The following is a 25,352-nucleotide window of genomic DNA, read 5'->3' as shown; positions in this document are numbered from 1 at the left end:
CTCTTCCTTGGGGGATTTGGCTGCTGTGTCTGTCTGATCTTAATCTCAGGTTAACCCATAACTGAAATCTTACGTAATTTGGTCAGCTGTGTGATTAAATTCTAGCTCTATACATGTTTTTAAAAAAATGGAGAGTTCCAGTGGGCAAAGTCTCCACCCTCACAAAAGGAAACTCTCTGCCAAAGCCCCATCCTGTTAAGTCCAAATAACCAGTGACAAAAACCCAAACACTGGAATTACTGCTACTTGTTATCCCACGCATCCCATTCATTCACGACAGATCCTACGTTTTACGCAAATATATCTGTCCACGAGAGATGAGACTAGACCAGGGAGGGGCAACTCCAGTCCTATGGGGGGCCGGAGCAGTGTCACACTTTCCCCCCATCCCTAGCAAACACAGCTAATTAAACTAATTGCATTGTTAACTGAAAATCATGATTAGTTAATTATTGGATTCAGTGTTAGCTGGGGCAACAGTGTGACATCAATCAGGCCCCCGCGGACTGGGGTTGCCCATCCCTGGTCTAAACGATGCTTCAGTTAAGGTGGTCGCAAATGTTTTACTTGTTTGACTCAAAACTTTGAGAACTGGGATAACTGTGAGCCATCCACAATGCTTAATGGTAGACTAGATTCATTATCAAAGAAACGTCCTATCCTACAGTATCTGAAATGCAGCTTGACGTGTGTGATCTCTCTGCATATATATAATCTCTAAGCAACTCTAAGTGAACATTTTTTTCTGTTAATCGCCATCAAACACTAATGTGATGATACTTACCGTGGTTGTTATTTTCTCTTTCCCTCTCTGCTTCTCTCCCCCTCCCTCTCTCTCTCTCTCTCTCTCTCTCGCTCTCTCTCTCTCTCTCTCTCTCTCTCTCTCTCTCTCTCTCTCTCTCTCTCTCTCTCTCTCTCCTTCTCCCTCTCTCTCTCCTTCTCCCTCTCTTCTCAGTTTTTACAATAGCAGCCACTTTTCTCATTGTTTGGAGGCCGACGCACATCTCACAACCCAAAAGCCATGGCAGATGAAGCGGACATGCGCAATGAGCTGGAAAACCTGCAGACGAAGGCGGACCAGATAGCTGATGAGGTAAAAAGACACACAAAGACACCTACCACACACACCTCACACACACACCTCACACACACTTCCAACCTGATTGACGGCTCACAGTAGACCTTCATTGTTTCATGAACACAAATGAGATCCACATCATATTTGAAAGAGTCTCAGAGTACGAGTGCTGATTTTAGGATTTAATTTGCCTTTTAGATCATAATGAATATGGTTGAATACGGACAGGGGGATCAGCACTTGTACTCTGAGATGTTTTTCTGAACATGGGCCTTGAGCTCCACACCTGAGACAGAAGGAGACAATTAAGCATCTTTATTGCATATCAGAGCTCTGTCAACTTTTTCGTCCCACTTTAGCTACACTGTAAAACAAACTGTACTTGAGGGGAGAGAGGCTATGTGGGGTTATGCAAGTCATGAATTAGAAAGATGTTTGAGTGCTGTTTGACTATATATAGACTGTATTGCACTAAGCTAAGCTGAGTCAACCAGACCCTGCCTGAAACAGACCATTTTGTTTTTGGTCTGATACATTGTACGTGTGTACATTTGTGCGTGTGTGTTTATTTAATGAAGAATGTACAGCACATTGCTATCTCTAGCCTACTATTTACCTTGTATTTTACAATTTGTATAAGTTAACAGATTGTGTTTTACTTTGACAATGAGCTTTGTTAATATTTAGCTAGCTACAGTTACCCTTTTAGTCCTGCTTACATGGATAGAAAGAGATCAAATCTGTGTATGCAAATCATGATAGAACCTGTATTTATGCTTTGAGGCAGCCATATTGGGATGACTCATGTAGCCTACTAGAGACAGAGTGGTCACTAGCTGGTACAACCACAAAGTTATCAAATCTGATTTTAAACCTAACCCTAACCTTAAACCTAACCCTAACGCATTACCCTAACTCTAAATTAAGACCAAAGAGCTAATATTTGTTTACATTAATTTTTAGGATATACATATGCCATGCAAAAGTATTCATCCTCCTTGGTGCTTTTCCTATTTTGTTGCATTACAACCTGTAATTTAAATGGATTTTTATTTAGATTTTATGTAATGGACATACACAAAATAATCCTAATTGGTGAAGTGAAATTGAAAAAATAACTTTTTCAAAAAATTCAAGAAAATTCTAAACGGAAAAGCGGTGTGTGCATATGTATTCACCCCCTTTGCTATGAAGCCACTAAATAAGATCTGGTGCAACCAATTACCTTCAGAAGTCACATAATTAGTTAGATTGCACACAGGTGGACTTTATTTAAGTGTCACAAGATCTGTCACATGATCTCAGTATATATACATCTGTTCTAAATGGCCCCAGAGTCTGCAACACCACTAAGCAAGGGGCACCACCAAGCAAGCGGCACCATGAAGACCAAGGAACTCTCCAAACAGGTCAGGGACAAAGTTGTGGAGAAGTACAGATCAGGGTTGGGTTCTAAAAAAATATCCCAAACTTTGAACATCCCACGGAGCACCATTAAATCCATTATTAAAAAAATGGAAAGAATATGGCACCACAACAAACCTGCCAAGAGAGGGCCGCCAACCAAAACTCACGGACCAGGCAAGGCGGGCATTAATCAGAGAGGCAACAAAGAGACCAAAGATAACCCTGAAGGAGCTGCAAAGCTCCACAGCGGAGATTGGAGTATCTGTCCATAGAACCACTTTAAGCAATACAATCCACAGAGCTGGGCTTTATGGAAGAGTGGCCAGAAAAAAAGCCATTGCTTAAGGAAAAAAAATAAGCAAACACATTTGGTGTTCACCAAAAGGCATGTGGGAGTCTCCCTAAACTTATGGAAGAAGGTTCTCTGGTCAGATGAGACTAAAATGTAGCTTTTTGGCCATCAAGAAAAACGCTATGTCTAGTGCAAACCCAACACCTCTCATCACCCAGAGAACACCATCCCCACAGAGAATCATGGTGGTGGCAGCATCATGCTGTGGGGATGTTTTCATCAGCAGGGACTGGGAAACTGGTCAGAATGAAGGAATGATGGATGGCGCTAAATACAGGGAAATTCTTGAGGGAAACCTGTTTCAGTCTTCTAGAGATTGAGACTGGGATGGAGGTTCACCTTCCAGCAGGACAATGACCATAAGCATACTGCTAAAGCAACACTCGAGTGGTTTAAGGGGAAACATTTAAATGTCTTGGAATGGCCTAGTCAAAGCCCAGACCTCAATCCAATTGAGAATCTGTAGTATGACTTAAAGATTGCTGTACACCAGCAGAACCTCTCAACTTGAAAGAGCTGGAGCAGTTTTGCCTTGAAGAACGGGCAAAAATCCCAGTGGCTAGATGTGCCAAGCTTATAGAGACATAACCCAAGATACTTGCAGCTGTAATTGCTGCAAAAGGTGTCTCTACAAAGTATTGACTTTGGGGGGAGTGAATAGTTATGCACGCTGAAGTTTTCATTTTTTAAAATTATTTCTTGTTTGTTTCACAAGAAAAATATTTTGCATCTTCAAAGTGGTAGGAATGTTGTGTAAAGCAAATGACACAAACCCCCCACAATATCAATTTTAATTCCAGGTTGTAAGGCAACAAAATAGGAAAAATGCCAAGGGGGTGAATACTTTCGCAAGCCAATGTAGCCAATTTTGACTTTGCAGCCGGCCCATTTAGCAGAAACCACTCAGTTCTACCTCCAGGACAAGACTCAGGACAATAAACGTCAATCTGTTGCATGACAGGACCTTTGTTGACTCTTTGAGGTAGTGCCAGCCCTAGGACTGCCTGCTTGGTGTCATTAATAACAGACATTCAGATATTTGCCCATTATCAGCCAAATCCAACTTCGTGTCAAGATCACTTGAGTATTTGACTCGGTTGGTGAACCAAAACCTTGCATGGCACAGGTAGTAATTTTTCTAAAATGGCCATCAGTCTGGTCTGGGTTGATAATCAAAAGGATGACAACATTTGATTTAATCACACATCGACACAGATACATCTCTTGTCTTGTGAATTTTCCTGCATCTTTGGGAAAAGTGTAATATGATGCATTATTATGATCCCCCCCGTCTGTCGCCCCGCAGGGTGAACGTGTGGCATCTGAGGTCGGTAACAGAATGCATTGTCTAATATCTCACCCTAACATACTGTCGCATGTAGCCTACTGTCCTTGGGTTCATTTGATCACAGATTGACAATGCGTTATAATCTAACATTAATTATCTCACATTAATCCCTGGTTCACTTGTCTTGTTATCCACATCACTGTTATTCTCTCACTATTCTCCTCTCTCTGTTATCGAGCCCTGCGTGTCAACTACTGTTAGTCAGACATAAACTATATTTGTCATAAACTAAGTGTCATGGTTCTGGGTTATTTGTCCTACTGTGTCCATGTTCCCATGGTGTTTTAGACAGTGTTAACTGTACATCTCTCTAGCCTGTCCTTTCTGAGTGGGGCACAGCCTTAATTCAGATGGCCAAAATAATGCACTAGCTCAAACGGACCTATTAAACATTCAGTAAGGGATAATGTAATCCAGCCAGGCTCTGGAGAGACAGGGAGATGAGAGAGAGAGAGATTAGATAAGTAAAGGAATGGGAGGGAGGGAGATTGAGGAGGGGAAGGGAGAAGCAGAGCAGAGGAGAGGGAGGGAGGGAGGGAGGGATGGGAGGCAGGGAGGGAGGGAAGGAGGCAGGGAGGGAGGGAGGGAGGCAGGGAGGGAGGGAAGGAGGCAGGGAGGGAGGGAGGGAGGGAGATTGAGGAGGGGCAGGGAGAAGCAGAGCAGAGGAGAGGGAGGGGGAGATCGAGTGAGATAAATAAACACATTTAGAGGGAAATATATGTATGGAAAGGGGGATAGATGGAAAAGGAGGGAGAGAGTGAGGAGAACCAGTCAAAAATCCAGTGGGAATGTGAAGACTTGGTAGATCACCGTGGGTCAATGTTAATATGTTAATGATATGGTAATGATATAGCTCACTGTGTGTCAATGTTAATGATATGTTAATGGTATAGCTCACTGTGTGTCAATGCTAATATGTTAATGCTTTGTTAATGATATAGCTGACTGTTTGTCAATGTTAATCATATGGTATACCAGGTGTATGCCCCAGCAGGAGTATGCCCCAACAGGTGTATGCCCCAGCAGGTGTATGCCCCAGCAGGTGTATGCCCCACCAGGTGTATGCCCCACCAGGTGTGTGGTACAGTTCAGTAGTAGAGAAGAGATTCATCACCAGGTGTATTCATCACCAGGTGTATTCATCACCAGGTGTATTCATCACCAGGTGTGTGGTACAGTACAGTAGTAGAGAAGAGATTCACCACCAGGTGTATTCATCACCAGGTGTATTCATCACCAGGTGTATTCATCACCAGGTGTATTAATCACTAGGTGTATTCATCACCAGGTGTGTGGTACAGTACAGTAGTAGAGAAGAGATTCACCACCAGGTGTATTCATCACCAGGTGTATTCATCACCAGGTGTGTGGTACAGTACAGTAGTAGAGAAGAGATTCATCACCAGGTGTATTCATCACCAGGTGTGTGGTACAGTACAGTAGTAGAGAAGAGATTCACCACCAGGTGTATTCATCACCAGGTGTATTCATCACCAGGTGTATTCATCACCAGGTGTATTCATCACTAGGTGTATTCATCACCAGGTGTGTGGTACAGTACAGTAGTAGAGAAGAGATTCATCACCAGGTGTATTCATCACCAGGTGTATTCATCACCAGGTGTGTGGTACAGTACAGTAGTAGAGAAGAGATTCACCACCAGGTGTATTCATCACCAGGTGTATTCATCACCAGGTGTGTGGTACAGTACAGTAGTAGAGAAGAGATTCATCACCAGGTGTATTCATCACCAGGTGTATTCATCACCAGGTGTATTCATCACCAGGTGTGTGGTACAGTACAGTAGTAGAGAAGAGATTCACCACCAGGTGTATTCATCACCAGGTGTATTCATCACCAGGTGTGTGGTACAGTACAGTAGTAGAGAAGAGATTCATCACCAGGTGTATTCATCACCAGGTGTATTCATCACCAGGTGTATTCATCACCAGGTGTGTGGTACAGTACAGTAGTAGAGAAGAGATTCATATGACAACTCTCTAATATGGGTGTTTTCTCTCCACAGTCGCTGGAGAGCACTCGGCGTATGCTGGCCATGGTTGAGGAGGTAAGGTCAACATTACACACACACACACACACACACACACACACACACACAGTTATCTTATTCTAATAGAGAGACAAATTAAACTTCCTAATTTCCGAGTGGAATATAAGCACTTGTAGTGAAGTTGAATTTTTGGTTCAGTATTACATTATTATTTTTTTTTTTTAAATCACATCTCCTTACGTTTTAGAGATAGACTCCTACTTCCTGGAAGACAATGGCTGAATAGTGCTTTAAATGTACCGTCAATCTGTGACTGTGTCTGTTTCCTGAGTGCTTTAAATTGTATAAACAGACAGAGGATGAAGGGCCAATATTCCAGCATGTATTATACATGAGTAGGACCACAGGAGGTTGGTGGCACCTTAATTGGGGAGAACAGGCTCATGGTAATGGCTGGAGAGGAATAGGTGAAATGGTATCAAATACATCTAACACGTTATCCATGTAGTTGATGCCGTTCCATTTGCTCCGTTCCGGCCATTATTATGAGCCGTCCTCCCCTCAGCAGCCTCCTGGAAGTAGGTAGCTTCACATACATAACCATGGACCATGTGACGCCAACACTGTCTATAATCCTAGACCACAACATGTATTGAATATGAATGGCTGTTATAAACATACCTTCTATAGTCTAGTATGCTCCTGAGTGGCACAGTGGTCTAAGACACTGCATCTCAGTGCAAGAGGTGTCACTGCAGTACCTGGTTTGAATTCAGGCTGCATCACATCCGGCTGTGATTGGGAGTCCCATAGGGCGGCGCACAATTGGCCCAGCGTCGTCCGGGTTTGGCAGGGGTAGGCCGTCATTGTAAATAATAATTTGTTCTTCTTAACTGACCTGCCCAGTTAAATAAAGGTTAAATTAAAAAAATGTAAACGTTGAGCTTTAGCAATACCACGTGTGTCTGTAGGCTAGCACTCCACCAGTTAAAGCATGAAGAAGAAGGGGGTGGGGGTTCAGTGCTTGGTTGTAGTACTGTGCTTTCGGAAAGTATTCAGACCCCTTGACTTTTTCCACATTTTGTTACGTTACAGCCTTATTCTAAAATGGATTAAACCATTTTTTCCCCCCTCATTTATCTAGACACAATACCCCATAATAAAAAAGCGAAAAAACGTGTTTTTAGAAATTTTTTGCAGATGTATTCAAAATGTAAAACTGAAATATTCACATTTACATAAGTATTCAGACCCTTTCTCAAAGTACTGTGTGCATAAGTACTATGTTATTGTTTACCTAGGCTCACGCCACTCCTAGAATAAAACCTTCTTTATTTCACTAATGTTGTTCGTTCACACGTAGAATATTGACCTGTCAAACATCACTTTTATAGTTGTGACTCTTTCACGGCTATGAGGCTTGGTTGTTAAAGAAAAATACCGTAGTTCTTTAGCTACCAAGGCTTTGAGAAACCCACCCACCCAGGTCAATACTTTTCCAAATATCCAATTACAGATTTCTTCTCTCAAGCACAGGGTGGTAGCCGCTGAGTGGACTGTGAACTAGCGACACTAAGGCTAATAGAATCAGCTAAGAGTGCGTATTGGTGCATGGAGCGTATCCGTTCAGCGCAGTGAAGCCCTCTCTTTCACTGAAGGGGTGTTGTTGCGTTTTGTGGAGGTTGTGAATATGTTGACTGACGGTTTCCTGGGCTATCCATCTCCTTGATGTAATGTTGTTCGCTCTGCCTCTGTCCTCTAGTCTGTCTTTAATCAGCCCCACAAACTGAGTTATCCGCTGAGCCGCCCTGTTATGAAGCATTATAGCACTACGTAAGGTTGTCATTGCCTGTTATTGTTACCATATGATTAACATTGTTGTCATTGTCTGTTATTATCAGGACTCTGTTGAAATGGTGGAGGGAGAGAGAGAGAGACAGTATAATAGACTGTTATTATCAGGACTCTGTTGAAATGGTGGAGGGAGAGAGAGAGAGACAGTATTATAGTCTGTTATTATCAGGACTCTGTTGAAATGGTGGAGGGAGAGAGAGAGAGACAGTATTATAGTCTGTTATTATCAGGACTCTGTTGAAATGGTGGAGGGAGAGAGAGAGAGACAGTATTATAGTATGTTATTATCAGGACTCTGTTGAAATGGTGGAGGGAGAGAGAGAGAGTATTATAGTCTGTTATATCAGGACTCTGTTGAAATGGTGGAGGGAGAGAGAGACAGTATTATAGTCTGTTATTATCAGGACTCTGTTGAAATGGTGGAGGGAGAGAGAGAGACAGTATTATAGTCTGTTATATCAGGACTCTGTTGAAATGGTGGCGGGAGAGAGAGACAGTATTATAGTCTGTTATTATCAGGACTCTGTTGAAATGGTGGAGGGAGAGAGAGAGAGACAGTATTATAGTCTGTTATTATCAGGACTCTGTTGAAATGGTGGAGGGAGAGAGAGAGAGGAAAATAATCAATGCTGCTAGTCGGTGGCTATCTCCAGAGAGACTGGATCTGAAGAACATATGTAAATCCCTCATCTCTCACAGACAGACAGACAGACAGACAGACAGACAGACAGACAGACAGACAGACAGACAGACAGACAGACAGACAGACAGACAGACAGACAGACAGACAGACAGACAGACAGACAGACAGACAGACAGACAGACAGACAGACAGACAGACAGAGACAGATTCTAGAATGTAGAAAGAGACGGACAAGATTCTAGAACGTAAACAAGATGACACTTACAGATGGTGAAAATCATAGATAATATATGTATGGAAACGCTTTTGAAAACTGTCCTGCTCCTACTGAATGTTTGGTGGGAAAGTGGCAGTTGAAATCTGTCCTGCTCCTACCTAATGTTTGGTCGGAAAATGGCAGTTGAAATCTGTCCTGCTCCTACTGAATGTTTGGTGGGAAAGTGGCAGTTGAAATCTGTCCTGCTCCTACTGAATGTTTGGTGGGAAAGTGGCAGTTTCAAATACACAGTAACACCGGTGTCATATGTCTCCATGTAATTGGGTCATTATGTGAAATTGAACCATAAATAATGCATGTTGAAGAGAAGCATCTGGTGCTATCAAGTCTATTTCCATGCCTCGTACTTTCTCTACATTTCTCAAATCTATATGTAGGTATGCTAGCTGTATTAAAATTACATGCACTAAATAATACATGGTATGAACAGGGCCAGATTAATGCAGGGGCTTACAGGGGTTGAAGCCCCTGGGCCCAGGCCCGTGGGAGGCCCAAGAGGCAGCAAACATTTTTATTATAATAATATATATATATACAGTTTATATTGTACAGTATATATTAGATAGAGTGCCTTCAGGAAGTATTCACACCCCTTGATTTTTCCACATTTTGTTATGTTATAACCTGATTCAAAAATTTATTTAATTGCACATTTTTTTGTCACTGGTCTACACTGGTCCTGTAATGTCAAAGTGGAATTACGTTTTTTGAAATGTTTACAAATGAATTAAAAAGAAAAGCTGAAATGTCTTAAGTCAATAAGTATTCAACCCCTTTGTTATGGCAGGTCTAAATAAGCTCAAGAGTAAAAATGTGTTTTACAAAGTCATATAATAAGTTACATAGACTCTGTCATATAATAAATTACTCAATGGACTCAATCTGTGTGCAATAATACTGTTTAACATGATCTTTGAATGAGTACCTCATCTCTATACCCCACACATAACATTATCTGTAAGGTTCCCCAGTCGAGCAGTGAATTTCAAACACAGATTCAACAACAAAGACCAGGGAGGTTTTCAAATGCCTCGCAAAGAAGGGGACCTATTGGTAGACTGGTAAAAATAAAAAGCAGACATTGAATATCCCTTTGAGTATGTTTTTTACCCCTTTTAATCTCCCCAATTGGTAGTTACAGTCTTGTCTCTTTGCCACAACTCCTGTGCGGACTCGGGAGAGACGAAGGTTGAGAGCCGTGCGTCCTCTGAAACACAACCCAACAAAGCCGCACTGCTTCTTGACACAACACCCACTTAACCCGGAAGCCAGCCGCGGAGGAAACACCGTACACCTGGCAACCGTGTCAGAGTGCACTGCGCCCGGCCCTCCACAGAAATCGCTGATGCGCGATGGGACAAGGACATCCCTGCCTGCCAAGCCCTCCCCTTACCCAGACAATGCTGGGCCAATTGTGCGCCACCCCATAGGTCTCCCGGTCACGGCCAGCTGCGACAGAGAATGGACTCGAACCCAGAATCTCTAGTGGCACAGCTAGCACTGCGATGTAGTGCTTTAGACCACTGCGCCTCTCGGGAGGCCCCTGTGAAGTTACTAATTACACTTTGGATGGTGTACCAATACATCCAGTCACTGCAAAGATACAGGCGTCCTTCCTAACTCAGTTGCCGGAGAGGAAGGAAACTGCTCAGGGATTTCCAATGAGGCCAATGGTGACTTTAAAACACTTAAAAAGTTTAATGGCTGTGATAGGAGAAAACTGAGGATGGATCAGCAACATTGTAGGTACTCCACAATACTAACCTAATTGACAGAGGGAAAAGAAGGAAGCCTGTACAGAATAAAAAATATTCCAAAACATGCATCCTGCTTGCAACAAAGCACCAAAGTACTACTGCAAAAAATGTGGCAAAGCAATTCACTTTTTGTCCTGGACACAAAATGTTATGTTTGGGACAAATCCAATACAACACTACTGAGTATCACTCTCCATTTTTCAAGCATAGTGGTGGCTGCATCATGTTATAGGTATAAACTTGAGAATAAACTGGATGATCTCTATTCAAGACTATCCTACCAACGGGATATTAAAAACTGTAATATCTTATGTTTCACCGAGTCGTGGCTGAACGACGACACATATAATACGTATACAGTTGGCTGGGTTTTCAGTGCAGGCAGGACAGGACAGGACAGGACAGAACAGCTACTTCTGGTAAGACGAGGGTTGGGGGTGTGTGTCTATTTGTCAATAACATGTGGTGCTCGAGGTGATAAGCTGCAGACCACACTATCTACCAAGAGAGTTTTCATCTATATTTTTTGTAGCCATCTAGTTACCACCACAAACCGATGCTGGCACTAAGACCGCACTCAACGAGCTCTATAAGTAAACAAGAAAATGCTCATCCAGAAGTTGCATTCCTATTGGCCGGGAACATTAATGCAGGCAAACTTAAATCCATGTTAATCTAATTTCTACCAGCATGTCACATGTGCAACCAGAGGAAAAAAAACTCTAGACCACCTTTACTCCACACACAGAGACGCATACAAAGCTCTCCCTTGCCCTCCAGTTGGCAAATCTGACCATAATTATATCCTCCTGATTCCTGCTTACAAGCAAAAACTAAAGCAGGAAGTACCAGTGACTCGCTCTATACGGCAGTGGTCAGATTATGCGGATGCTACACTACAGGACTGTTTTGCTAGCACAGACTGGAATATGTTCCGGGATTCATGCAATGGCATTGAGGAGTGTAACACCTCAGTCACCAGCTTCATCAATAAGTGCGACAACATCGTCTCCACAGGGAACGTTCATACATATCCCAATCAGAAGCCATGCAGTACAGGCAAAATCCACACCGAGCTAAAGGCTAGAGCAGCCACATTCAAGGAGCGGGACACAAATCTGGACGCTTATAAGAAATCCCGCTATACCTTCAGATGAACCATCAAACAGGCAAAGCATCAATAGAGGACTAAGATTGAATACTACTACACCGGCTCTGATGCTCGTTAGATGTGGCAGGGCTTGCAAACCATTTCGTACAACAAAGTGAAACCCAGCCATGAGCTGCCCAGTGACGCGAGCCTACTAGATGAGCTAAATGTATTTTATGCTCGCTCCATGGCAAGCAACACTGAAGAATGCATGAGAGCACCAGCTGTTCTGGACGACTATGTGATCACGCTCCATACCCCATGTGAGCAAGACCTTTAAACAGGTCAACATTCACAAGGCAGCTGAGCCAGAAGGATTACCAGGACGTGAACTCAAAGCATGTGCAGACCAACTGGCAAGTGTCTTCACTGACATGTTCAACCTCTCCCTGACCGAGTCTGTAATACCTACATGTTTCAAGCAAACCACCATAGTCTCTGTGCCCAAGAAAGTGAAGGTAACCTGCCTAAATGACTACTGCCCTGAAGCACTCATGTCTGTAGCCATGAAGTGCTTTGAAAGGCTGGTCATGGCTCACGTCAACACCATCATCCCGGAAACCCTAGACCCAGTCCAATTCACATACCGCCCCAAAAGATCCACAGATGAAGCAATCTCAATCGCACTCCACACTGCCCTTTCCCACCTGGAAAAAAGGAACACCTATGTGAAAATGCTATTCATTGACTACAGGTCAGCATTCAACACCATAGTGCCCACAAAGCTCATCACTAATCTAAGGACCCTGGGACTAAAAACCTCCCTCTGCAACTGGATCCTAGACTTCCTGATGGGCCGCCCCCAGGGGGTAAGAATAGGCAACAACACATCTGCCATGCTGATCCTCAACACGGGGGCTCCTCAGAGATGCGTGCTCAGTCCCCTTCTGTACTCCCTGTTCACTCATGACTGCACGGCCAGGCACAACTCCAACACCATCATTAAGTTTGCTGATGACACAACAGTGGGAGGCCTGATCGACAATGATGAGACAGCCTACAGGGAGGAGGTCAGAGTCCTGACCATGTGGTGCAAGGACAACAACCTCTCCCTCAACGTTTTATTTATTTATTTTATTTCACCTTTATTTAACCATGTAGGCAAGTTGAGAACAAGTTCTCATTTACAATTGCGACCTGGCCAAGATAAAGCAAAGCAGTTCGACACATGCAACAACACAGAGTTACACATGGAGTAAAACAAACATACAGTCAATAATACAGTAGAAAAATAAGTCTATATACAATGTGAGCAAATGAGGTGAGATAAGGGAGATAAAGGCAAAAAAAGGCCATGGTGGAAAAGTAAATATAATATAGCAAGTAAAACACTGGAATGGTAGATTTGTAGTGGAAGAAAGTGCAAAGTAGAAATAGAAATAATGGGGTGCAAAGGAGCAAAATAAATAAATAAATACAGTAGGGGAAGAGGTAGTTGTTTGGGCTAAATTATAGATGGGCTATGTACAGGTGCAGTAATCTGTGAGCTCTGACAGCTGGTGCTTAAAGCTAGTGAGGGAGATAAGTGTTTCCAGTTTCAGAGATTTTTGTAGTTCGTTCCAGTCATTGGCAGCAGAGAACTGGGAGGAGAGACAGCCAAAGGAGGAATTGGCTTTGGGGGTGACCAGAGAGATATACCTGCTGGAGCGCGTGCTACAGGTGGGTGCTGCTATGGTGACCAGTGAGCTGAGATAAGGTGGGACTTTACCTAGCAGGGTCTTGTAGATGACCTGGAGCCAGTGGGTTTGGCGAGTATGAAGCTAGGGCCAGCCAACGAGAGTGTACAGGTCACAGTGGTGGGTAGTATATGGGGCTTTGGTGACAAAACAGATGGCACTGTGATAGACTGCATCCAGTTTATTGAGTAGAGTATTGGAGGCTATTTTGTAAATGACATCGAGGATCGGTAGGATGGTCAGTTTTACGAGGGTATGTTTGGCAGCATGAGTGAAGGATGCTTTGTTGCGAAATAGGAAGCCAATTCTAGATTTAACTTTGGATTGGAGTTGTTTGATGTGAGTCTGGAAGGAGAGCTTACAGTCTAACCAGACACCTAGGTATTTATAGTTGTCCTTATATTCTAAGTAAGAACCGTCCAGTGTGGTGATGCTGGACGGGCGGGCAGGTGCGGGCAGCGATCGGTTGAAGAGCATGCATGTAGTTTTACTTGTATTTAAGAGCAGTTGGAGGCCACGGAAGGAAAGTTGTATGGCATTGAATGTGAGCAAGACATAGGAGATGATTGTGGACTACAGGAAAAGGAGGACCGAGCACACCCCATTTTCATCGATGGGGCTGTAGTGGAGCAGGTGGAGAGCTTCAAGTTCCTTGGCGTCCACATCACCAACAAACTAACATTGTCCAAGCACACCAAGACAGTCGTGCAGGGGCAATCAAAGCCTATTCTCCCTCAGGAGACTGAAAAGATTTGTCATGAGTCCTCAGATCCTCAAAAGGTTTTACAGCTGCACCATCGAGAGCATCCTGATGGATTGCATCACTCCCTGGTATAGCAATTGCTCGGCCTCCGACCGCAAAGCACAGCAGAGGGTAGTGCGTACGGCCTACATCACCAGGACCAGACTTCCCGCCATCCTGGACCTCTATACCAGGCGGTGTCAGAGGAAGGCCCTAAAAATTGTCAAAGACTCCAGCCACCTTAGTCATAGACTGTTCTCTCTGCTACCGCACGGCAGGCGGTACCGGAGCACCAAGTCTAGGTCCAAGAGGCTCCTAAATAGCTTCTACCTCCTAGCCATAAGACTCCTGAACAGCTAATCAAATGGCTACCCAGGCTATTTAGCCCCGCTATTGTGATTTACTGCTGCTCTTTAATCATTTGACGTTCTTATCTCTTACTTTTTTTTTAGATATTTTCTTAAAACTGCATTGTTGGTTAAGGGCTTGTAAGTAAGCTTTTCACCTGTTGTATCCGGCGCATGTGACAAATAAAATTTGATTTGATGAAAACCTGCTCCAGAGCGCTCAGGACCTCAGAGTGGGGTAAAGGTTTACCTTCCAACAGGACAACGACCTTAAGCACACAGCCAAGACAACGCAGGAGTGGCTTCGGGACAAGTCTCTGAATGTCCTTGAGTGGCCCAGCCAGAGCCCGGACTTGAACCTGATCGAACATCTCTGGAAAGACCTGAAAATAGCTGTGCAGTGACGCTCCCCATTCAATCTGACAGAGCTTGAGAGGATCTGCTGAGAAGAATGGGAGAAACTCCCCAAATACAGGTGTGTGTGCCAAGCTTCTAGCGTTATACACAAGAAGACTTAAAGGGTCTGAATACTTTGTAAATGTGATATTTCATTTTTTTTTTAATTTTGTATAAATTTGCAAACATTTCTTTAAAAAACTGTTTTTACTTGTCATTATGGGTGTAGATTGATGAGGGAAAAAACTATTTAATAATTTTTAGAATATGGCTGTAACGTAACAAAATGTGGAAGAAGTCAAGGGGTCTGAATACTTTCTGTATTTAAAGTGTCTTAAAACCTCTCTGGTATCACTGGGACGCTAGCGTCCCACCTCGACAACAGCCAGTGAAATTGCAGGGCGCCAAATTCAAACAACAGAAATCCCATAATTAAAATTCCTCAAACATACAAGTATTATACACCATCTTAAAGATAAACTTCTTGTTAATCCAACCACAGTGTCCGATTTCAAAAAGTCTTTACGGCGAAAGCACACCATGCGATTATGTTAGGACAGTGCCTAGCCACAAGAAACCATACAGACATTTTCCAGCCAAGGAGAGGACTCACAAAAGTCAAAAATAGCGATTAAATGAATCTCTAACATTTGATGATCTTCATCTGGTGGCACTCCCAGGACTCCATGTTACACAATAAATGTTCATTTTGTTCGATAATGTCCCTCTTTATGTCCAAAAACCTCCGTTTTGTTGGTGTGTTTAGTTCAGTAATCCAAAGGCACAAAGCGCACACTCAATATCCTGACGAAAAGTCAAAATAGTACAATAAAGGTTCGTAGAAACATGTCAAACAATGTTTAAAATCAATCCTCAGGTTGTTTTTGTCATAAATAATCAATAATATTTCATCCGGACAAAAGCTTCGTCAATAGAAAAGGAGAAACAAGAAAGGTGCGCTCCCAATCACGCGCTGGACTCATGTCTGGAAATTTCCACTGTCCACTCATTGAAAGTACTGTATCTCCCTCATTTTTTTGAGTAAAAGTCTGAAACAATCCCTAAAGACTGGCCACATGTAGAAGAAGCCATATAGATAGTGAACTGGGTCCTAAGTCTTTGTATGGTGGATAGGCCTTCAATGGAAAAACAGCCTTTCAAAATAAAAGTACTTCCTGGATGGATTTTCCTCATATTTTCGCCTGCCATATCAGTTCTGTTATACTCACAGACATTATTCCAACCGTTTTGGAAACTTTGGAGTGTTTTCTATCCAAATCGACTAATTATCTGCATATCCTAGCTTCTGGGCCTGAGTACCAGGCAGTTTAATTTGGGCACGCTTTTCATCCAAAATTCCGAATGCTGCCCCCTACCCTAGTGAAGTTAAAAGGATGTTGGGTCACCTTGAGCTGCCAGAACAGTTCCAATGCTCCTTGGCATAGATTCTACAGGTGGACCTAAACCATGCCAGGAAAATGCACCCCACACCATAACATCCATTTTATATCTCTCATTTACTCAAGTGTTTCCTTTATTTTGTTAGTTACCAGTTGCCTACAGTCGGGAAAGCAGCCATTTGGGCAGCATGCGGATCAAATATACAGCTTGTTGAGTTGTGGCCATAGACATTTAATCCATAGAAGGGTTTTTGAACCTCTTACCCTGGCAATTTGAGTGTGAAACTCATGGGTACACTAGCAATGGCTGCAAGTCCTTACTTGAATGGGAACTGCCATCTATGGATTATATTTCTATGGTTGTTTGCAGCTGTCTGTTTGCCTTTTGCGAATTTCAAAATACATTTGCGGGAAAAACGTACAGTTTGGAAAGCAAATGCCTACCTTTGAAAAGAGAAGACAAATCTGTCTGTTGAACCAATAGAAACAACAACAAAAAAACAAGTCCCAAGTGCATCTGCCATCACCATGACTAGTAGCCTATGACTTCATCTTCATCATTAGGTGAGTCAGTGTGCCACTGGAAATGTTATTTAGTAGCCTACTGTAATCCAGGCAAAGGTATGAATATCATATGTCATGCAACCAACTCTGGCCATCCAATGGCTCGGCAGCAAGGGGATACATGGGTGGGGGGGGCTGGGGGAGGTCGTTGTCATATTGATTGCAGATCAGTACAGGAGACATCGATAAAATCAATGATAATCTCCATCTTAAAGTCAGTAACACACCTCGCTCTCTCTCTCTCTCTCTCTCTGTCTCGCTCTCTCTCTCTCGCGCTCTCTCTCTCTCTCTCTCTCTCTCTCGGTCTCTCTTTCTCTCTTTCTCTCTTTCTCTCTCTCTCGGTCTCTCTCTCTCTCTCTTTCTCTCTCTCTCTTTCTCTCTCTCTCTCTCTCTCTTTCTCGGCTGGGCTGCATACACAATAGTGCCCTGTATACTAGGCTACTATATGGGCTACTATATAGTGCACTAGGGAGCCATATGATGGAGCACTCTCGCCCACCACAGGTGCTGTGATTCACTCGGTCATGAACCTGAGGCCTGGTAGTCATAGCAACAGAGTAAGTCATTAGAGCCCTACTACTGTATCGGTGAGGAGGAGACTTCACAGAATGAATCAGGGTGTGCTACGTCAAACATGCCCCTGTCAGATTCAAAGAGAGGACATGGACGTCAACCTTTTTAAAATACATGCACTTGGTGTATGAAACTAGTACCACTGGTCACCAATGTGTTTTGCCTCTATTTTAAGATTCCTTTCTGTTGGTTCCAGAAGCACTTTGAACAAAACCTATGCAAGTCATAATGCAAACCCAGGCGATGTAATTCCACCCCGCCACATATCTTCTATCTTAACTGTTTCATAGCTCAGTTATTGATGTGTGAGTACTGACAGGAAAAAAGAAGTCTGATAGATGTGATCAGTCATGACATTAGGCCTGTCTCTCTACATTTAAATATTAACATTTTAGTGAATTAGCAGACGCTCTTACAGTCAGTGCATTCCAGTGGCTGTCAGTGCCGTTTCAGATCAGGGAGGACTATTTTTTCTTTTCATCATCATGGACTTATTTCTATTACAGCATATTGGATGCCTCTCATTCATATTCCATTCACCCAGCTCAATGTAACATCAATAGGTTTAGGCTACTACGTGATACTCTAATGTTCCCTATACCCATCATGAGGTTGCTACAACCTAGCCTATGAATGAAAGTTTACAATGTAGGTGCACACAGGTCAAGAGAAACAATTTAGATGAAAGACAGTGACATATGGACAGACAGTGACACATTCAATATTTCCTTGCACACTCTTGCCTGCATCTAGCTTATCTAGGGTGTAATTGGACAAATTCAGCTATTTTCATCCCCGTTTTGTTTGCTTCCATTTAAGAAACCTATTTCAACAGAATCGGTTGAATGAATACACACCTGATCACGCATAAACACAATTCAATTTCATAGCAGCCACGTTGTATCCATTCTAGCCTCTATGTACTCTCCTCCTCTCACCTTTTCCATTCATTTGAGACATTACTGTGCAGCCGTATTCATCGACCTGGCCAAGGCTTTCGACTCTGTCAATCACCACATTCTTATCGGCAGACTAAACAGCCTTGGTTTCTCAAATGACTGCCTCGCCTGGTTCACCAACTACTTCTCTGATAGAGTTCAGTGTGTCAAATCAGAGGGCCTGGACCTCTGGCAGTCTCTATGGGGGTGCCACATGGTTCAATTCTCGGGCGGACTCTTTTCTCTGTATACATCAATGATGTCGCTCTTGCTGCTGGTGATTCTCTAATCCACCTCTACGCAGACGACACCATTCTGTATACTTCTTGCCCTTCTTAGGACACTGTGTTAACTAACCTCCAGACGAGCTTCAATGCCATTACAACTCTTCTTCCGTTGCCTCCAACTGCTCTTAAATGCAAGTAAAACTAAATGCATGCTCTTCAACCGATCTCTGCCAGCCCCTACCCGCCTGTCCAGCATCACTACTCGGGACGGTTCTGTCTTAGAATATGTGGACAACTACAAATACCTATGTGTCTAGTTAGACTGTAAACTATCCTTCCAGACTCACATTAAACATCCCCAATCCAAAATTAAATCTAGAATCGGCTTCCTATTTTGCATCAAAGCATCCTTCACTCATGCTGCCAAACATACCCTCGTAAAACTGACCATCCAACCGATCCTCGACTTTGGTGATGTAATTGACAAAATAACCTCCAACACTCTACTCAACAAATGGGATGCAGTCTATCACAATGCCATCCGTTTTGTCACCAAAGTCCCATATACTACCCACCATTGCGACCTGTACGCTCTTGTTGGCTGGCCCTCGCTTCATACTCGTCGCCAAACCCACTGGCTCCAGGTCATCTACAAGTCTCTGCTAGGTAAAGCCCCACCTTATCTCAGCTCACTGGTCACCATAGCAGCACCCACGCGTAGCAGCAGGTATATCTCACTGGTCAGCCCCAAAGCCAATTCCTTTGGCTGCCTTTCCTTCCAGTTCTCTGCTGCTAATGACTGGATCGAATTGCAAAAATCACTGAAGCTGGAGACTCATATCTCCCTCACTAGATTTAAGCATCAGCTGTCAGAGCAGCTCACAGATCACTGCTCCTGTACGTAGCCCATCTGTAAACAGGGGGGTTAGAAGGATTACTATATCCTTTCCCAGCTATTCCTTAAAGAGGTGGGGTTTCAGGTGTCTACGGAAGGTGGTGATTGACTCCTCTGGCCTGGCGTCCTGGCGTCGTGAGGGAGCTTGTTCCACCATTGGGGTGCCAGAGCAGCGAACAGTTTTGACTGGGCTGAGCGGGAACTGTGCTTCCGCAGAGGTAGGGGGGCCAGCAGGCCAGAGGTGGATGAACGCAGTGCCCTTGTTTGGGTGTAGGGCCTGATCAGAGCCTGAAGGTACGGAGGTGCCGTCCCCTCACAGCTCCGTAGGCAAGCACCATGGTCTTGTAGCAGATGCGAGCTTCAACTGGAAGCCAGTGGAGTGTGCGGAGGAGGGGGGTGATGTGAGAGAACTTGGGAAGGTTGAACACCAGACGGGCTGCGGCGTTCTGGATGAGTTGTAGGGGTTTAATGGCACAGTCAGGGAGCCCCGCCAACAGGGAGTTGCAGTAATCCAGATGGGAGATGACAAGTGCCTGGATTAGGACCTGCGCCGCTTCCTGTGTAAGGCAGGGTCGTACTCTGCGAATGTTGTATAGCATGAACCTACAGGATCGGGTCACCGCCTTGATGTTAGCGGAGAACAACAGGGTGTTGTCCAGGGTCACGCCGAGGCTCTTAGCACTCTGGGAGGAGGACACAATGGAGTTGTCCACCGTGATGGCGAGATCATGGAAAGGGCAGTCCTTCCCCGGGAGGAAGAGCAGCTCTGTCTTGCCGAGGTTCAGCTTGAGGTGGTGATCCGTCATCCACACTGATATGTCTGCCAGACATGCAGAGATGCGATTCGCCAGCTGGTTATCAGAAGGGGGAAAGGAGAAGATTAATTGTGTGTCGTCTGCGTAGCAATGATAGGAGAGACCATGTGAGGATATGACAGAGCCAAGTGACTTGGTGTGTAGTGAGAATAGGAGAGGGCCTAGAACTGAGCTCTGGGAGACACCAGTGGTGAGAGCACGTGGTGCGGAGACGGATTCTCGCCACGCCACCTGGTAGGAGCGACGTGTCAGGTAGGATGCAATCCAAGAGTGAGCCGCGCCGGAGATACCAACTCATATTCATTCACCACATTTGGCTGTGAATCTGATCACTGGGAAATATACACATTCAGAGATACAGTTATGATGTTCTACTGTTCTTCATGAGATCCCAAAACACAACTGATATGACATAATTGTTCTTCGAGTACCCACGGACCACTCCGCTTGGATTTACAGAACTATTGTTTAATTCCCAACTTTTGGATGATGGAGTTTTGGGCAGGAAGAATGTCTTTGTTCTCCGTAGGTTTCTTTCCCCTCAATCCTGTCAAACTCAAAGTTTCTACACAGTATTTACGACCGGGCATAAAACTGGTGGGGGAGAGAGAGAGAAAATGTTGGAGGAAAGTCATGACACTATAATGTGCTCCTTTCTGCAAGTTTCCACACAGCTGAGTTCCTGCAGATAGTAAAAACACGGGATGTGTCACATGCTGCGGTCGCACCCAAACGGCTCTTAGTTATACGTTCCAGTCTTATGACTAAGTCACACAAAGACACGTTTGTATCAGGTTAGAAAAAAAACTAGCATATAACAAGAGACAAGTAAAAAAACAGCAAAGCATTTCTGAATGTAATTTTTCCCCTCAAAGGGTTCTACCCGGAACCAAAAAAAAGGTTATTCAAAGGGTTCTCCTATGGGGACAGCCAGAGTGTAGTAAGAAAAGACAGGTGCAAGGTGAATTGTCCTCTCTGTTGTCTCTATGGTTCTCAGTTCATCTTTCCTTGATTCCTCACATCCTCTTTACTCGCCTCCTTTTCCAAACATATTGAAGAAGAAGGTCCTAGGGAAGGAACCTAAGACCTACAGTCGGTTGAAATGGGGGTAAGGAGATAGGATGCTAGGAATCAAGGAAAGGCGAATTGTGTGTGTGAGCGTGCGTGCGTGAATGTGTCAAGGAATATCTCATTACATTCCTTGGTATGTGTGCCCGCGAGCGTGTGTGCAACAGTCATTTCAAACACAAAGGTCAGGTTGTTGGAACCTCTCTGAGTAAGTACAGTTTTATCACTGGACAGTCGGGGAGGGGGAGTTCAAACCCTGGAGGGATCAGCAAAATAGCATATTCCTTAGATTAGTAGAAGCTTCTGATGGAATCAGTAACATAACATATTAATTAGTTTAGTAGGAGCTTCTTTGTCATCCTCCCCCTCCCCGACTGTCCAATATATATATATATATATATTGTGTTCGGAGTTGGTCTAATAGCTCATAATCATACATCCTCTAAAAGCAGTTGTGATCAGACCCACTTTGGGCCAAATAGGATAATTTTTTGTATTGTTTACCAATAGAGCCTTGTTTTGCTCAGAGGTAGTCATGTTGCATCTATCACCATAGCTCTGAATATTTAGTTGTTTTTTATTACGATCCAAACAGGAAACAAAACACAACAAATAGAATACATATAATACATAATATACATAATACAATACATAACACAATACATAATACAATACACAATACATAACACAATACATAACACAATACATAATATAATACAAAATGCATAATACAATAGATAATACAATACACAATACATAACACAATACATAACACAATACATAATACAATACAAAATACATAATACAATAGATAACACAATACAAAATACATAACACAATACATAATACAATAGATAACACAATACAAAATACATAACACAATACATAATACAATACATAATGCATAATACAATACATAACACAATACAAAACATAACACGGCCTTCCCTGTGGCTCAGTTGGTAGAGCATGGTGTTTGCAACGCCAGCATGGTGTGTGCAACGCCAGTGTTGTGGGTTCAATTCCCATGGAGGGCCAGTACAAAAAAAAATGCAAGAAATGAAATGTAAGTCGCTCTGGATAAGAGTGTCTGCTAAATGACTAAAATGTAAATGTAATATAATATAATGCATAGTGCAATGCATAATACAATACATAACACAATCAGTAATACAATACATCATGTAATACATAATACAATGGAAAATACAGTAAAAAAATACATATATAGCAATACCTCCTCCGATTGCATTCCAATATTTCCTGTACATGCTATAACCATGTATAGATACTACTGCATCATCAAAGGAATTATCTAAGTGTGTTTCAGAGATGGACAGAATATGAATGTTTTCTGATGTTAGTAAAGTTGTCAATTTCATTAACCTTTTTTTTCGGGCTACATATGTTAATATGAGCTATTTGTATTTGCTTGTTTGATTTTAGTGCTATTCTGAGAGGCTGATCCGAGGTAGACATGTCAGTGGCGTTTACATTTGAGCCAATGGTACTGAGTGGGCTGCCAACAGTGGATTTCTTCCTAAGACCGACAGTTTCATTGCAAATGGTGGAATTAAATTCTATGGGCATATGATTACTGCTGACAATACCCTCAAAGCTAACAGTTAAAGGAACATAGACGAAGTTACTATCAGATCTATAACATTATATCCATTCATCAGAGAGAGACATCAGAGTTTGGCAAAGGCTTTTTAAACCATATTTCAGGCAATTCTCAAAAATGACCTGTTGGTTTGAGAAGCCAGAATTACAATAAGATCCATTTTTATGAAATCAAATACTTCTGACATTTACATGAGTTACTGTCTACTTCAGCACTGGTAACGTACACTGCGTCACCATGGAACACCTCATGGATAAAATGTACATTGACTCTTATCTATAACCCATGTCCCATACGATGATCCATCCCAAATGGTTCCCTATTGTCTATAGCAGGGATCATCAACTCCATTCAGCCGAGGGACGATTTCTTTTCTTGAGTGGATGGTCAGGGGGCCGGAACATAATTACAAATCATTTGTAGACTGCAAATTGACCGCAAGAAGCCCAAACAGATATAATATTTGATTAAAATATAATCATTTCAAACCTTGCTTACATTTATATATGATCAGATATACACTGAGTGTACAAAATATTAAGAACACCTTCCTAATATTGAGTTACAACCCCTGCCCTCAGAACAGCCTTAATTCATTGGGGCATGGACACTACAAGGTGTCGAAAGTGTTCCACAGGGATGCTGGCCCATGTTTACACAAATGCTTCCTACAGTTGTGTCAAGTTGGCTGGATGTCCTTTGTGGTGAATGATCATTTGTGATAAACACAGGAAACTGTTGAGTGTCACCCTTCTGAATGGCACACATAAACAATCCATGTCTCAATTGTCTCAAGGCTTAAAAATCATTCTCCCCTTCATCGACACTGATTGAAATGGATATCAGTAAGGGACATCAGTAAGGGATCATAACTTTCATCTGGAGTCACCTGGTCAGTCTATGTCATGGAAAGAGCAGGTGCTCTTGTGGGAATATGCGTGGGAATAATTTGGAACAGATTTCCAAAATTAAAATCAATTGGATCCGATTTGCTGGTGTTTTTACTGTATGTCCAATAATAAAAAATAATAATCACTTAAGGGGCCAATAAAATGACCTGGGGGCCAAATTCAGCCCGCGGGCCACTAGTTTGGGAACCCTGCCCTGTATAGTGCACCATATATAGAATAGGGTGCCATTTGGGAACGATCCATGATGTCATGTTTGAATCAACATGTGTTGAGGAAGTGATCTTATTAACTGTCAGTATTCCTCCATTTCTCTACTGCCGTGTTCTGTTCACGCTGAACTGTTTAATCTCACTGCTGTGTTCTGTTCACACAGAACTGCTTAATATCACTGCTGTGTTCTGTTCACACTGAACTGCTTGATATCACTGCTGACCTATCTTATACACCCCCCTCTTTTCTTCTGACCCGGGGTGTGTAGAGTAAAGATGCCGGTATCAGGACTCTGGTTATGCTGGATGAGCAGGGAGGTAAGTCCCTATAGAGACACAATAGTACACTCTAATATTGGACAACTGTACATGACTGTATACACTAAATATAATGTACTACACTGTACACTGTACTGTACAGAACTCTATTTGCATAGTACTAGTATACTATGTACAGTTAGAAAGTTAAAAGCACCAGGGATTTTAAATTCAGTTATTTCTGTAATGTATAATGTCTGAACTGTTTGCTTTCTTGCTTGTATCTTTGTCTTTATAAGAGGTATAGTACATTTCCTCAGTAGACAGTAACAATGAGCTGTAGTATTGAGGTTAACTGCTTGTTGACTCAATAGCGTATCTGAGAAAAAGCACGGCTACAAGAAACAGGTGGCCTTGCGGTTCAGAGGTGAAGTTGTTAGTTGATAGCACATCCTCTTTACTGAGAGGACACACTGATCAGTTATACTGGTAATGACAAAACATCTCATTCACATGCACTCAAACAGGACACCTTTGTAGAATCCCTGGGTTAAGGCTTTGGTTAAGGAAATGGAACCTTGTGGAAGTGGATCAGATGGATAAAGTTGGTTAGGCAGGAGAAGCAGCCTGATAGTATTGATTCCTAGTGGCTGGTGATTTTAATGCAGGGAAACTGAAATCTGTCGTATCTAATTTCTACCAGCGTGTTACCTGTGAAACTAGAGGCCAAAAATCTCTAGATCACCTTTACTCCACACGCAGAGACACATACAATGCTCTCCCTTGCCCTCCATTTCACAAATCTGACCATAACTCTATCCTCCTGATTCCT

At 42.9% G+C, this 25,352-nt stretch overlaps 2 long non-coding RNA genes across 2 annotated transcripts; both read left to right on the top strand.

Moving 5' to 3' along the window:
* Window positions 1-954: 954 nt before the first annotated feature.
* Window positions 955-24,581, top strand: LOC115188643 (uncharacterized). Its single transcript, XR_003876564.1, has 4 exons — window positions 955-1,093; window positions 4,144-4,164; window positions 6,212-6,253; window positions 24,532-24,581. It is a non-coding gene; the product is annotated as an uncharacterized LOC115188643 (long non-coding RNA).
* LOC115188644 (uncharacterized) lies at window positions 5,754-6,204 on the top strand. Its single transcript, XR_003876565.1, has 3 exons — window positions 5,754-5,923; window positions 5,956-6,089; window positions 6,122-6,204. It is a non-coding gene; the product is annotated as an uncharacterized LOC115188644 (long non-coding RNA).
* Window positions 24,582-25,352: the final 771 nt, after the last annotated feature.

This window comes from Salmo trutta, unplaced genomic scaffold (genome assembly GCF_901001165.1).
Source record: "Salmo trutta unplaced genomic scaffold, fSalTru1.1, whole genome shotgun sequence".
NCBI lineage: Eukaryota > Metazoa > Chordata > Actinopteri > Salmoniformes > Salmonidae > Salmo > Salmo trutta.
Note: the sequence above shows the minus strand (reverse complement) of the source record. Positions and strands in the feature narration are given on the sequence as shown.